The sequence below is a fragment of the Oncorhynchus kisutch genome, linkage group LG3, assembly GCF_002021735.2.
Source record: "Oncorhynchus kisutch isolate 150728-3 linkage group LG3, Okis_V2, whole genome shotgun sequence".
Lineage (NCBI taxonomy): Eukaryota > Metazoa > Chordata > Actinopteri > Salmoniformes > Salmonidae > Oncorhynchus > Oncorhynchus kisutch.
Genome location: NC_034176.2, coordinates 61,353,292 through 61,367,734, shown reverse-complemented (window position 1 = coordinate 61,367,734; position 14,443 = coordinate 61,353,292). Strand labels below are relative to the sequence as shown.

General features: G+C 44.6%; 1 long non-coding RNA gene and 1 pseudogene across 1 annotated transcript; one reads left to right on the top strand and one right to left on the bottom strand.

Annotated features, from left to right (window-relative positions):
• LOC109874419 (malonate--CoA ligase ACSF3, mitochondrial-like) overlaps positions 1 to 1,354 on the bottom strand; it is a 39,915-nt pseudogene extending 38,561 nt beyond the window's left edge.
• Positions 1,355 to 1,736: 382 nt separating this feature from the next.
• LOC116358574 (uncharacterized) lies at positions 1,737 to 14,305 on the top strand. The gene is made up of 4 exons (XR_004206325.1): positions 1,737 to 1,841; positions 2,120 to 2,179; positions 11,676 to 11,826; positions 12,059 to 14,305. It is a non-coding gene; the product is annotated as an uncharacterized LOC116358574 (long non-coding RNA).
• The last annotated feature ends 138 nt before the right edge of the window (positions 14,306 to 14,443 follow it).

Below are 14,443 nucleotides of genomic sequence, written 5' to 3'. Positions count from 1 at the left end.
GTGCACTTTCAACACCCTTTGAAGTTCTGCATCATTTATTTCATCTGTAGCCTAATAAACTGCATGCTTTCCTGACCACACAACATGTCATCACGTGACTCCAAGTTTACTTTGATATGATGATTATTTATATCAGCATTTGCTCATAAAAGCGTTTCCACCTACATTTCTTGCATAATTCATTTTATGACACCTTTACCAAAACAAAATTCTGTTTCCATCAGGACTGTCATGACATTTTATTATCCGATATGTACTTTACTCTAAAAGGGTTGGATGGAAACCTGGTTAGTATCAGTAATGAAAAAAAGCTGAAGTTTAGCTTTTAAAATTCAGTCCAACCTTCAGACTGATCAAATATTCAACATGCCTCAGAACATCATTATGATAAATAGCAGTGTACAGAATAACACCAGTATTCATCTTATGCTCACAATTCATGCATATAACAACTGAATAATCTATTTACCATGGCCTGGATGTTGCTGTGAGTATGGAGAACCCCTTTGGGCCTGCCTGTGGTGCCGCTGGTGTAAATGATCATGGCAGGACGCTGGGCCCAGTCTGTAATGCCAGGCTCAGGCTGGGTCTCTGGGGCTTCCAGAAGACAGCTGAGGCTGTAGGTGGGGGCAGATGGACGCCCACTGGGCTACCGTGTACAAGGCATCGTTGGCACACAGGAAGGAGATGCGCTTTCCCTGCAGGTCCCCAGAGGGACAGTCCAGAACTGCCTTGATACGCCCAGCCAGGCCCCTACTACTGCCATACAACACCCTGTAGCTGTGGCTCCCACTGTCGTCCACCATGGCCAGCTTGTCCCCGTACACTCGGGCTCTGGAAAACACAGGGGCACTGTCCCCTGCTGTCCCCTGCTTGCCTTGCTCTTGTGGAGGTGTATGCTCTCCTCAAGACCTGTCCCAGCAGCCATCTCCCTGGCCATGCATCACACTGTAACCAGCCAGCAGTCAAAGCAGAGAGCCACAGAGGGACCAAGTGACGTACTGCCCCTGGCAACATGATGGGAGACTATGCTGCTCAAAGCTACCAATGTTATCCTCATGATGTCAAGCCACACAATGGTCACATTGAAGTACCTGTTAATTTTGATAGATTCATAATTAACATAGGCTAAGTGAAATTGTTATGATAAGAATAGGCGCCATCCCTGCTATAGTGATACGACTGTATTTCTGACAGGCTTGCAGTTAGCCTTTATCTGCAGTGACACCTCTATGAATACTGTGCAGGCTAGACTGCTAGCAAATATTTTGCTATGCCACACTGTTTATTTTGAAAGGATAAATCATTCAGGGACAGGCAGTGGCACAGAATGTAATCAGTTTGTGGCGTGTGCGCAGTGTTGGTTTTTGCTTCAAGTCACTTTGGTATAGTCAAGCTTTTACAGATACAGTGAGGTAGCTCTGCAACTTTATTAAACAGTCTGTCACCTGACTTGATCTTTGGTCTTTGGACTTGAGGGTAATGGTGCAGCTAACTGGCTAACTAACGTAACACCAATCAATGAATATGCTCATACATAACAGCTAGCCAGTTCATGCCGGTGGCTGGTGAAGACTAATTTTAGCGAGAAACCCCGACTGTGTTTTACATTCTAACATGCGATGTTAGTATGCTTAAACGATATCCGTTTTCTCAAAGAGGGCAATGTTTGCTAACCTGGTAATGCAAACTTACTGCTAATGTAAATATTCACCTTACCCAAACACCGATCATTCTTGTGACGGTGCGTCAGAATAAAATTCCCGAATGGAAACTGGAGCTAGAGTTTAGAGTTCTGGTTGTGAAACACGGAACAAAGAAATCTGAGACTGAAAATCCAGGTGAGTGAGTTTTGTTAAATTTGCAGGATATATAAATAATAGTACAAACAAGTCATTTTCATACAGCAATGCTTGACTACTTTAAAACACAGATGTATCTGTGCTATATTATGATGTTAGGCTATACTTTCCAGGAAACGATGTGGAGGAGGAGGAGATGCTACTCCACTTGAACACAAAAGAGTCAATAACCTCTTGCTAGATTGTTGTACATTTAATTGAGTTATGTTTATGCAATATGGTAATTCTATTATTATTATTATTTTTCCTGGATCAAGAGTGGTGAGGAATCAAGTGGTAGAAGACTTCACTGACCTCTTAATATAACCTCTATGACTGTGAGTAACCCATTCATTAATGTAAACTGTGACAAATCTCAATATGTGGAGTTTGCAAACTTGAATCTCTTTCCACCTCCTCTTGCCTCAACCTGGTGGCATCTGTTGTTGAGAATCTCACTAAGACTTCTTTTGTGAACACGTGTCAATTCAAACTGAGACATGGGGCACGAGGGAGATGGAAGAGAGAAAGTGGGATATGCACCACACAGAGTTGTTTTGGCATTAGATCACTCTATGCCACTTCTCCAGCGTGCCAACTAGCTTGGCATCATCTCACAGAGCCGGGCACATTCAGCCACCAGCTGGCAGTCGCGGGCCTCAGATAAGAATTGTTCAGACATGGCACTCATTCAAAAAGTTTTCACTTCCCTGAACCCCTACATTGCAAACGAGGATGGCATGTTCCTATGAAACTGGAGGCTTTGTCTCAGAAAAACTCCCCTCCAGTTTCAGAAGTAGTATCGTCAAAGGGAGAGCCATTCCATTCGCAGAGGAAACGCCAGTCGAGAAGATGCCACCAGCAGCTGTATCATCTTCATAGAGCATCCCTTTATCACAATATTGTCTCAGTAATTATTCATACAGATGACACCGCTATACTGATACAACCTAAACTGTCGAATGTGGATACATATTTTTGTTTTCTACGTTTGTACTTTGGTCACAAATACCATGTTTGTTTGGATTAAAACGGCTTATTTGCGGCTGTCGAGGTCAGCCATGTTGCTGACACATAGCATAAGGCAGATCTGGAATTCCAGCCACTCAGCACTATATATGGAGCTGCTCTGGAGAGACATACTGGGATGGATACAATGGGGGGCATGGCGACCTAGGGAACAGACTCTTGGCACTCCGCTCTCCTCTCAGGATGCCAGCCAGCGCCTGCCGTTTTGACGGAGCTCCGGAGCGGGCGAGCAACTTGGCCGGCAGCGGGCGACAACTCCCCTTTCGGTTGGCACAGGACAGGCATATAAGACTTCAGACAGGAGAGAGAGCGTGAGAGCGAGAGAGGACCCCCCCCCCCCCCCCCCCCATATCTGAGGGAAGGAGAGGAGCGAGCTGGGAGAAGAAACCTTCGGGAGTGCCAGAACATGTGTCAGGTTGGCACCATGTGAGAATGATCTTGGCAAGCGCCTCTACTCTCCCCCTCTTGCCCCACTTGGAACACATGGTACGTCGGCAGTGGCATCTGGCCGCGTTGACTCTCAGCAGCTGCGCTTTGTCTTCGCCAGTTGGGACGCTTGGCACTGCCACTTCATCAACTACCTGTGGATCCTCCCGGCCGTGGAGGGGGTGATGAATTATTCCGTGCTGCAGCTGCAAACTTGACTTACATCCAAGAGATGTAGCACTGTAAGCATATGACTATCTCACACCACCCACATACTAACCACCACGGCCGGGACCACTGCGTTTGGGCTGTACCCAAGCGTACTGGGATATGTTTCCTTGGGCGATGGTTTATTCTAGGCGAAAGACGGAGAAACTGCTTCTTTTCTTGTTGGGAGAAGTTGTTGATGCTTTCAAAAGCCAGCTGAGGATTTTGCTGTACAAAGCGAACAAAATGCATTCAATCTTTTGCTAAGGAATGATTACGAATGAATGGATGACCTTTCCACTCTCTTTTGAGTCTTCAAAATGATCGATGCGGAGGCACCGAGGTCATTTGTTAGAAAAGCTCTTAGAAATATTTTCAACTCCGAAAGGAAATAAATAACAGAACAAGAGACACTCTCTTTGGTTAACACAGTGTTTATCTTCCCGGCAGAGCTGTCTGGAGAGGAATTGTATCACATTCTTTGCTATGACTGGATAGCTGTGCTCCATACACTCTTTGGAACTTGACTGGGACCTCACTGATGCCTAATGCTCCCCATCTGTGCAAAAACATGTTTGGTTTATGCTGAACCGTTAATTAAAATGTCTACTATGAAAGGCCCACATGCTAGCTTTCTGGGGCAATTCCCTGAGCTTTACTACTGTACCCTTTTCCAAAACGTCAGCACTTCCATCTCCTACAGTGATTACAGAGTACTCACACCAGTTGTAAGGAAATACAGTGTCTCTTCTCAGGATAACTCTGTCGTGTTCTTTCAAAGTAACATGAAAAGAAACCTCTAGAGTCTCAAATATAGTGCAAAACAACTTTTTTTTTCCTTCAGGATTTTGCATTAACCACGTATTTGAGATCTGACATCAGGTAGAGGATTTTGACAAAAGCACATCTTCTATTAAATTGAAGAGATCCAGACATCCACATGATTTTGGAGCCTGGGGTTCGCTCCTAGCAAGATAGGTGACCTTATTTGGATTTCAAGTGCTTGTTTCATTCTGGATTTTTACAGTGAATAATATTTTGTAGCCGAACAGATAATTTCTGTCAAGATTCAAAGGCTGTTATTTTTCGTGTTCTGCTGATAGTGACCCACTGGGAGTTTGGCTCCATCTGTGTCACTCTGACCCAGTTTAGCCCTCGGCCACGTCCAACTGTTCCGCATCCCTGACATATGTGCTGTGGCAGGGGGATAAGCGATCATCACCACTCGGGACTCTGAAACACACACTGCAGATATGACACTGGACCCATCTCATGTCTGCCCATCTTCCCACAGCATATGTCATCAATGCTGGCCCCCAAGAATCACACTCACTCTGGAGGTGGATTTGGAAGAAAAAAAACTCCTCCTGAGGGGTACTCTTTTGTGTGGCAACAGCTAAAATGAGGTTATGGCGTGTGGTGGTGGTGTATATGTGTCTTTGTTTGTACAGTATGTGTTTATGTGTGTGTGTTTTGCCAATCTAGTATTGGCTATAATGTGTGCATTGTCATTGGCCCAGCTGCTCAGTGTCTGACCTCTGACTCCCCCCTGTCTCCCCACCCTCCAGTACTGAGCTGGCCAAAAAACAACCATGGGGTTGGCAGACTAGCCATGCAGCTCACTAGCCAGGGCCGTGGCACTAGAGCCTTTAAAAATACCCTTTGTTGGCAGACAGGCATGCAGACAGTATCATTGCACAGGGCTGAGGCCCACTGGGACCTTGGTGTGTGAGGCACATATGGAGCACCAGGCTGGTGATGAGCTGCTTATGTGAGCTGCTGATGGCCTTGGAGAGCTGCTCCGTCTGCATGGGGGATTAATGGCTCTTTAGCCTACTACCTATTTACTGTATATGAGCTTGAACTCAATCAAAGTACTTGCCGTAAGCTCTGGACCATTGCAGCGGATCATTGCTGCTACCGAGTGGCTATAGTGGCTAACGCCCCTGCCCCGAAGCTAGCACCAGTTAGCCGCGAGCCAGGCGCATCTCCTGGCTAGCAAATGAAATTACTACAACTACAATACCTATTTCGCCATCTGGCCCAGACCCTTTGTCGACACCACGACTGGTCCGCAGACGTAATTCCATCCGCTGTGCCCTCAACTGGCCGTTGCCGGAAGTCGGAGCAGACGCTTCTACTTACCCCGGCCTGCTAACTTTAAACGCTTTGTCTCCCGCGTGCTAGCGTAGTAACGACTACCCCACGGCTTCTCTGTTCCATCTATTGCTGTTCACTGGACCCTATGATCACTTGGCTACATAGCTGCCTGTTCATTAACATAATTTTTTTTGTTTATCTGTCGGCCCTAGCCCCGAACTCAGGCCCTGTGTGTAGTTAACTCTCTCTGCCCATTCATCGCCATTTTACCTGTTGTTGTTGTCTTAGCTGATTAGCTGCTGTTGTCTTACCCGTTGTTGTCTTAGCTAGCTCTCCCAATCAACACCTGTGATTGCTTTATGCCTCGCTTTATGTCTCTCTCAAATGTCAATATGCCTTGTATACTGTTGTTTAGGATAGTTATCATTGTTTTAGTTTACAGTGGAGCCCCTAGTCCCACTCTACATGCCTCAGATTCCTCCTTTGTCCCACCCCCCACACATGCAGTGACCTCACCCAGTATAACCAGCACGTCCAGAGATGCAACCTCTCTTATCATCACTCAGTGCCTGGGCTTACCTCCACTGTACCCGCACCTGCAGTAGCTTGCAACTCCTCCCCCTTTGTCATTTCTATCTTGACGGAATATGTTGTAGTTGGGTATGGAGATCTCAGAATTTTTGTTGGCCATACCCCTGTCTGCACATTATGCCCTGAATCTCTTCTACCACACCCAGAAATCTGCTCCTTTAATTCTCTGTCCCCAACGCACTAGACGACCAGTTTTGATAGCCTTTAGCCGTACCCTCATCCTACTCCTCCTTAGTCTCTCGGGTGATGTGGAGTTTAACCCAAGCCCTGCGTGTCCCCAGGCACTCCCATTTGTTGACTTCTGTATTTGGAAAAAGCCTTGGTTTCATGCATGTTAACATCAGAAGCCTCCTCCCTAAGTTTGTTTTACTCACTGCAATAGCACACTCCGCCTACTCTGATGTCCTTGCTGTGTCTGAATCCTGGCTTAGGAAGGCCACCAACAATTCTGAGATTTCCATCCCCACCTACTACATTTTCCAAAAAGATAGAACTGCCAAAGGGGGAGGAGTTGCAATCTACTGCAGACATAGCTTGCAAAGTTCTGTCATACTTTCCAGGTCTATGCCCAAACAGTTAGAGCTTCTCATTTTTAAAATGAATCTCTCCAGAAATAAGTCTCTCACTGTTGTCGCCTGTTATAGACCCCCATCAGCTCCCAGCTGTGCCCTGGACACCATATATGAATTGATTGCCCCCCATCTATCTTCAGAGTTCGTTCTGTTAGGTGACCTAAACTGGGATATGCTTAACACCCCGGCAGTCCTACAATCTAAGCTAGATGACCTCAATCTCACACAAATCATTAAGGAATCCACCAGGTACAACCCTAAATCCATAAACATGGGCACCCTCATAGATATTATCCTGACCAACTTGCCCTCCAAATACACCTCTGCTGTTTTCAACCAGGATCTCAGCAATCACTGCCTCATTGCCTGCATCCGCTATGGGTCCGCGATCAAATGACCACCCCTCATCACTGTCAAACGCTCCCTAAATCACTTCTGTGAGCAGGCCTTTCTAATCGACCTGGCCAGGGTATCCTGGATGGATATTGACCTCATTTCGTCAGTAGAAGATGCCTGGTCATTCTTTATAAGTAATTTCCTCACCATCTTAAATAAGCATGCCCCTTTCAAAAAATTAGAACTAAGAACAGCTATAGCCCTTGGTTCACTCCAGACCTGACTGCCCTTGACCAGCACAAAAACATCCTGTGGCGGACTGCAATAGCATCGAATAGTCCCCGCAATATGCAACTGTTCAGGGAAGTCAGGAACCAATACACACAGTCAGTCAGGAAAGCAAAGGCTAGCTTTTTCAAACAGAAATTTGCATCCTGTAGCTCTAACTCCTCCTGGCTATCCCAAACCCGGGCCAACAGCTTTCTGCTCTTTTGCACACCAGTATCTCTATTTGCACATCATCATCTGCTCATTTATCACTCCAGTGTTAATCTGCTATATTGTAATTACTTCCCTACTATGGCCTATTTATTGCTTACCTCCTCACGCCATTTGCACACACTGTATATAGACATTCTTTTTTTCTATTGTGTTATTGACTGTACGCTTGTTTATTCCATGTGTAACTCTGTGTTGTTGTTTGTGTCGCACTGCTTTGCTTTATCTTGGCCAGGTTGCAGTTGTAAATGAGAACTTGTTCTCAACTGGCTTGCCTGGTTAAATAAAGGTGAAATAAAATGAACAAAGTGACCCAGGCCAGGCCAGGCCAGGGCTAAAATGATACCCTTGTGGGAGCTGCTTCCTCCAGGTCACACAGTGACCATATAGTGACTGTACAGTTAGGCACCAGGTAGAAACAGTAGTGTGATAACTAGTGAAGGTTCCTCCAGCAGGTATCCTCAACCAATCAGACACCGAGGGGCTTGCTCCACTGGCTTTATTATAAACTTCATAGAGCAATGGACCGGCTGATGGTTTCCCACTAATGACTTATAGATTCCATTCTTTCCCTTTCAACATCCTTCCAAGGAAATGGAAACAATGGAGCAGGACTGACAATCGGGACTTTTCCCAATTGTACTCCCAGACTAACTCTAACTTTCAGAGATATATGTCATTTAGCAGCTGCTTTTAGAGATGAGGACTCACCGCAAGCCACCAAACAAAATGTCTTGCTCTGTTTGGGGTTTGCACTTGGAAACGTTAAATATTTAATTCATATGAACGTGCTGTTATATTACATCCAGATGTCAACTTTGATTCTTTAATCGAATCCATATACGTCCTCTTTCCCAATATGTTCCCAATTGAAGTATAATTGCCAAATTCCTTCCTAAATTCAAATGGAGGTATTGTGTTTATTATGTCTAAGGCATTGCATGTGTTTGCAATACCTGATGTTTATGGTTTATGTGGACATGAGAGAAATAAATCACTTGAAACATACATCCTCCTCTTTTAACACTGAGCACTGTTTTTATTTCCCCTATCCTGTTTCTTTGCACAAAGCTTGACATCCGTCTGTCTTCCGCTTCACTCTTCTCTCATTACATTACCCACCTCCTCCCCTCTCTCTCTCCCCCTCTATCTGAGACTGGCACTCTGCTTGGGTGGTGTGTTCACAGAGAGACAGTGCCATATGTTGTCTAGCCTCCCAGGGAGAACGTAACAGTACCAGCTCTGCTGCAGTGCTGTGGCTGAGCCTGTGGCTGCTGGGGCTGTGGCTGGGGCTGGGACTGTGGCTGGGGCTGGGGCTGGGGCTGTGGCTGGGCTGGGGCTGGGGCTGTGGCTGAGCCTGGGCTGGGGTTGTGGCTGTAGCTGTGGCTGGGGCTGTACATGGAAGATTCTATCATCACAGAGTTTATAAGCTCTCTTGAGGCTCATACATGCTTAACAAGTAATCAAGCATTATAACTGTATACTGTAAAATGTTAACTCAAGGATCCTTTTTTAAGGGGAATAGTATAGTCAATATCCAGGATTCCTTGGTAATAATCTGACATCAGTCAGACATAGTTAACTTGTCCCTCCATCCAGAAACTTCACACACCGTATCTACAGAGCCTCTCTCTAATCCCACAGTGGATCTTCATCATTGTCCTCTAGTTCTGTGTCCTCACCTTCTCTCTGTGGCTGAGGGCAGACTCCTCTGTGTAGCTGTGCACTGTGACTCCACCCTCGGCTGTTATTGTCTTCATTCTGTGAGCTGCCAGCTCCTGACAGACCTGTCCCATATTTCAACAAGGGAGCCTCAGAAAGTCCTCCATACTAGTGAACACTTCACGTCTGTCGTTAACAACCAGAGAGCTGTTAGGATTGATTCTTGAAAATGGTCGACCTTGTAGCGAGTGGACCTGCCAATGCCTCCCCACAGCTGCAAATATGAAGTCTTCAAAAATTAATCAGAGGGAGAGATGTGAAATGTGAAAAGCTTTTGTTCAGAGGCGCCGTATCTCAAGTCTTAAAGAGGCTCTGAACTTTTTTTGTTTTGTTCCTCTGTGTACTTTGAGTGGTGGTGGTGGGGAAGGAGGGTGTGTAGGTAAAGGATGTGAGCTTGTGCGTTGAGGGGGATGCGTGTTCAGAATTCATCTTGTCTGTGTATTCATTACCACTTTGCATTTCAAGCAGAGGGGTTCAGTGCTCCACTAAATCGCAGGAAGGATTGTTAGGCACGCGTGTTATTAATTTTTCCAGGTCCCGTGGCGTCTGTATGAATCTTAATGCTGCTGACTGGGCTGGTGCGCTATCGACTTTCTTTAAAATATGAAGAAGCTTGCTGGAAGCGCCCAGGGTCATTAGCTGAAGAGTGGGCGCAAATCCCTCTCTGAGGCAGTCTGGCTTCACCGTGTTAAATGTGCTCTTAAAATATTCATAATCATACTCGTGCGCACACACACACACACACACACACACACACACACAATGCACTGGGGAGAAAGGGGGCGGTGAAAATCAATATTAAAATGTATTCCTGTTTTCTCGTCTGCTTAATTAGCTGTGGTTCTTAAGCCATGAAGTTTGTGAAGAGATTAAGAGTATCTATTTCAGTGACAAGATAATATGTATTCCATCAGAGGTGACCCTGTTGAATTAGATAGCAGTAGTTGTGTTGATCAAAATGGATGATAATATAAATGGTATCAATTATATAGTTTATAGCTTTTTCTGAAGTCTCTTCAGATAATAGGTAAAAACAAACTGTGTTCCACAGAATGATGTGTACACAGACACATTAGTACGGTTTCTAATGCACTCGTTTGTTTTTGTCTGTTATGTATACTTTTTTATGTACTGTGAAACTGAATGAAATAATCACAGCTTGGGTGTTAATAGAAAGTGGAGCACACAATGCTGACGTAACTGTCTGTGACAAGCACACTTTATTATTTGTCCCGAGGATATGCCATCGTATACCAAACAGAAAGGTATGTCATTCTGAGGAGGTGGAGACTGTTGTGTGGTCAGGTGAATGATCATTTTAATGCTGATATGTAGAATGCACCAAACTGTGCTGTAAATAATAACAATGGTGCTTTTATCGTATGATGGTCCTCCCCACATTGCACTTTTAGAAAGAATTGTTTCATAGGGGTTCTTCAGCTGTCCCTATAAGAGAACACTTTTGGGTTCCAGGTAGAACCCTCCCTGTGGAAAGGTTTCTACATCGACCCAAAAAGGGTTCTAGCTGGAACCAAAAAGGGTTCTACCTGGAGCCATAAATGTTTCTTCAAAGGGTTCTCCTATGGGGACAGCTGAAGAACCCTTTTAGGTTCTAGAAAAAAAGGTGCCATCTAAGAGTAGGTACAATAAATCCTTTGGTGATAGCTGATCTTATTACATATGAATTAACCTTATGATGTGACAAAAGTTGGATGGATATCTCTTAATACTGTCTACCACTGGTTCAGTTATTTATTTATAGTGTCTAAAAGCACTGTGATGGCAAACAACAAGAAAACCCTTCGCTTTTCATGTGACATGCTTGTGTGTCAGCCACACATTGTTACATCACGCACACACACATACACACTCAGAGAAATATGCTCCCTTGAATTAACATGACATTCTTGGCAAATAGAGGGGAAGACATGCCTGTCTGTCTGTTATTGTTAAAGGGCCAACTTTCCGAAGTATCCCTTTATCTACTCCTCAGTCAGATGAACTCCTGCATCCAGTATGAAGGAAGTTCGAGATTAGAGAGTTTAGTGAGCCAATGCTAATGAGTGCTAGTGCAATGACTGGAAGTCTATAGTATCATGCCAACAGTTACCATAGACTTCCAGTCATTGTGGTAATGCTAGTTAGCAACTTCCTTCAAAAGGCACGCAGAGACATAAAAATGGTTTCCACGACCATGAGTTCATCTGACTCTGGGGAAGTAGAATCCTAAAATATCCCTTTTTAAGACGTTTGTGGTGGTGAGGCATTTGAAAGGGCCTAATGAATTGGCCATTAATGGGTCTTTGATGGGTTGGGTTAATGAGGTCACTTGTTTCATGTCACCACCTTACAGACAACAGGGTTCCGTGGTAATGGCCTGGTCACGGCACCTTGACATGTGGCAGAAACTGAAGGATCAGGGGTCACAAATGCAGTCCTACTGGCGAGGAAGGGTTCCAGCAGTGACTGACAGGAGAGGAGGGCTCATAGGTTCCCATATAGAGGTACATAATGACATTGCAATTCAGCAGTGTAGCATGTATTGTGTGTGAGTGCACATGACTCTTTCTGTGAATTTGTAATCTGTGTGTGTGTGTGTGTGTGTGTGTGTGTGTGTGTGTGTGTGTGTGTGTGTGTGTGTGTGTGTGTGTGTGTGTGTGTGTGTGTGTGTGTGTGTGTGTGTGTGTTATTGTACATATGCATGTGTGTTTGTCCCTTGGTGGATTTGTGTTTTAGGAAGGGACTACCACATGGTTCCTCTTTAAGAAGATTGGATCATGCCCACTGCCTGGCTTTCATTATGCAATCACCGCTCTGTACTTCCTGCATCCAACCCACAGACTGACTAACTAGCCGTTGGGGACTTCCACTTCCAGCCACAGGACACCCGTTGGACCCAGAGATGGACCGGCCACAGCCTGAACAACAATGCTCTTTTCTGGGATACAAACCTGGGGTGTAAGGCATGATGCTCCAGTCGTGCCCTCTCTCATTAAAGATCCTCATTGAGGATATAGAATGTCAAACGCAACAGAAGAGAGGGTGTCATTTCCATCTTTCTATCTAACTGTTCGTTTTAAGTATTCATGAGATGAGCCCTTTTTTTCCCTAGGAACTAGGCATGTGCGACGTGTGCTATTTATATGGTAATCATTTGAGAGGGGTGAAGTTACGGGTCCATCAATGGGTTGAACATGTGTGAGACAGGTGCTGCGATGGAGATCTGGCCAAAACAATCACGTTGCTACAGAAAGGACTGCCTAATTGAGCTCTGTTTGTGTGGCATGGCGCTGAACAATGGCTCATGGCTGGCAGATGCAACAGGGGGCCAGTAATATCGACAAAGCCCACAGAACAATACCAGCAGGAGGACAATGGAGGGTTACTGCAGAGAGCAGAGATGACAGGAGGAGAGGAGACGATACAGGAATTAAATGGGAAATGGCATTTCTAGTTTTTCACGACTGCCTTATCGCCAGTGATGGCCTGAAAACGGAAATCGACTTAACAAAATTAAAAGTGAGACTTTTGTCTGGACACCTCCCTGCAGCAATTTCTGAGATACTGGTATTCTGAGTTAATGTACCTGTCTGGCTCAAGGGGGAAAAGTCATTCCCTAGTTCTATACTGTATTCACAGACTATGGGGGAAACATGTTCTGTTTCATTTGACGAGAAAAGAATGTCCGCAACTCTGGTATGCTCCCATGGTGATTGTAACAGATGCCCAAAAAAGACAACGTATTGATCCGAGTTGGATCTTCGTCACATCATACGCCACTGTGAAACACGGCGACTTAAATAACCTCGAGAGGCATGTTCATCCGGTCAATTGAATACATATAGTACATGAACGTACCAATACATATTACACAGTAGACATATGGAAAAACGTGAATACATGTTGGTTTGTTTATCCATGTCAAGTAATATAGATTACTTTGCAATAGATTAAAAACAGATGAGACCAATGTGTTCAATCATTTTGTATACAATACTGTATTATATAGGGAAAATGGGAAACCCTGTGAGCGGTTTTGACTAGAATGGATACAGCTTATGTCAGAATTGACTTTTCATAGCAGGTTAGGATAATTTACGAAGCAGGTTAGGAGAATAAACATAGCAGGTTAGGACAATTGGGTTAAGTGTAGGGTTAGCTAAAACGCCCCAAAAAATCGCCTTTAGACGTCAAATTGACGTATCTTGACAAATCTTGTATAGCCATAAACTCTGTGAGCAGAACACATTTTTATAGAAAAGGTTCTATATTTAGTTCCTCGTTTATACCTCTTGGAAACAGTGTTGAGGGAATGCATCCTAAAGGACTCTTGTCTCAGGAGGAAATTGTCATCTCGCTAGAAGTTATTGAAGTAGGCGTGTTTCACAATAGTGTATGACGTGACGAAGATCCAACTCGGATCGAAACGTGGTCTTTTTTGTGCGTCTGATTAAATCACCATGCCAGAGTTGCGACCATTTATTTTCTCTTTTGATACGTTTCCTCTGTCCTGCACCTGTTAAGTGCATATTTTTTCCATTTTCATTTGACCCCATCTACAGTATAGGACAATGTGACCCTAGCTGTCTGAAGTGTTATCCCCATGGTGGAGTGGTGAACATGAGCACTTTGTTAGAACTCTTCTCCCTGAGGCCAGCACTTACATCCCCCTCAAATTGTTTTATCTCGCTATGTATTGATCTCAGTGTATTTTTTTATGTTAGTCGTTATGGCGAGTTGCGGTCAGGCAGGCTTGTGAAGGACTACTTACTTACTCCAGGGCACTGCCTTAACAACTTTATCAATCCATTACTTTAGATGTGTACTGAAACTGTGGTCACTTGCCCCCTAATGATTATATATGGCTGTAGATTGAACAATTTAATTTGCAAGGCAGTTATGGGATCATGTAAACCCCAGATAGAGATGAATGTCTCTTCTAGTCATTATGTGTTACTTCCATACATTAACATGAAAATGGGACATTAGTCTATGAGTCAATTCAAGACCATCCAAAACAGCCATGGTGCGGAAGTTGGTGAGTGGGTACGTGCCTGCCTGGCTGTATGTGCATACTTGTGAGTGTGTGTGTGTGTGTTCGTTCTCACACACAACTGGCTC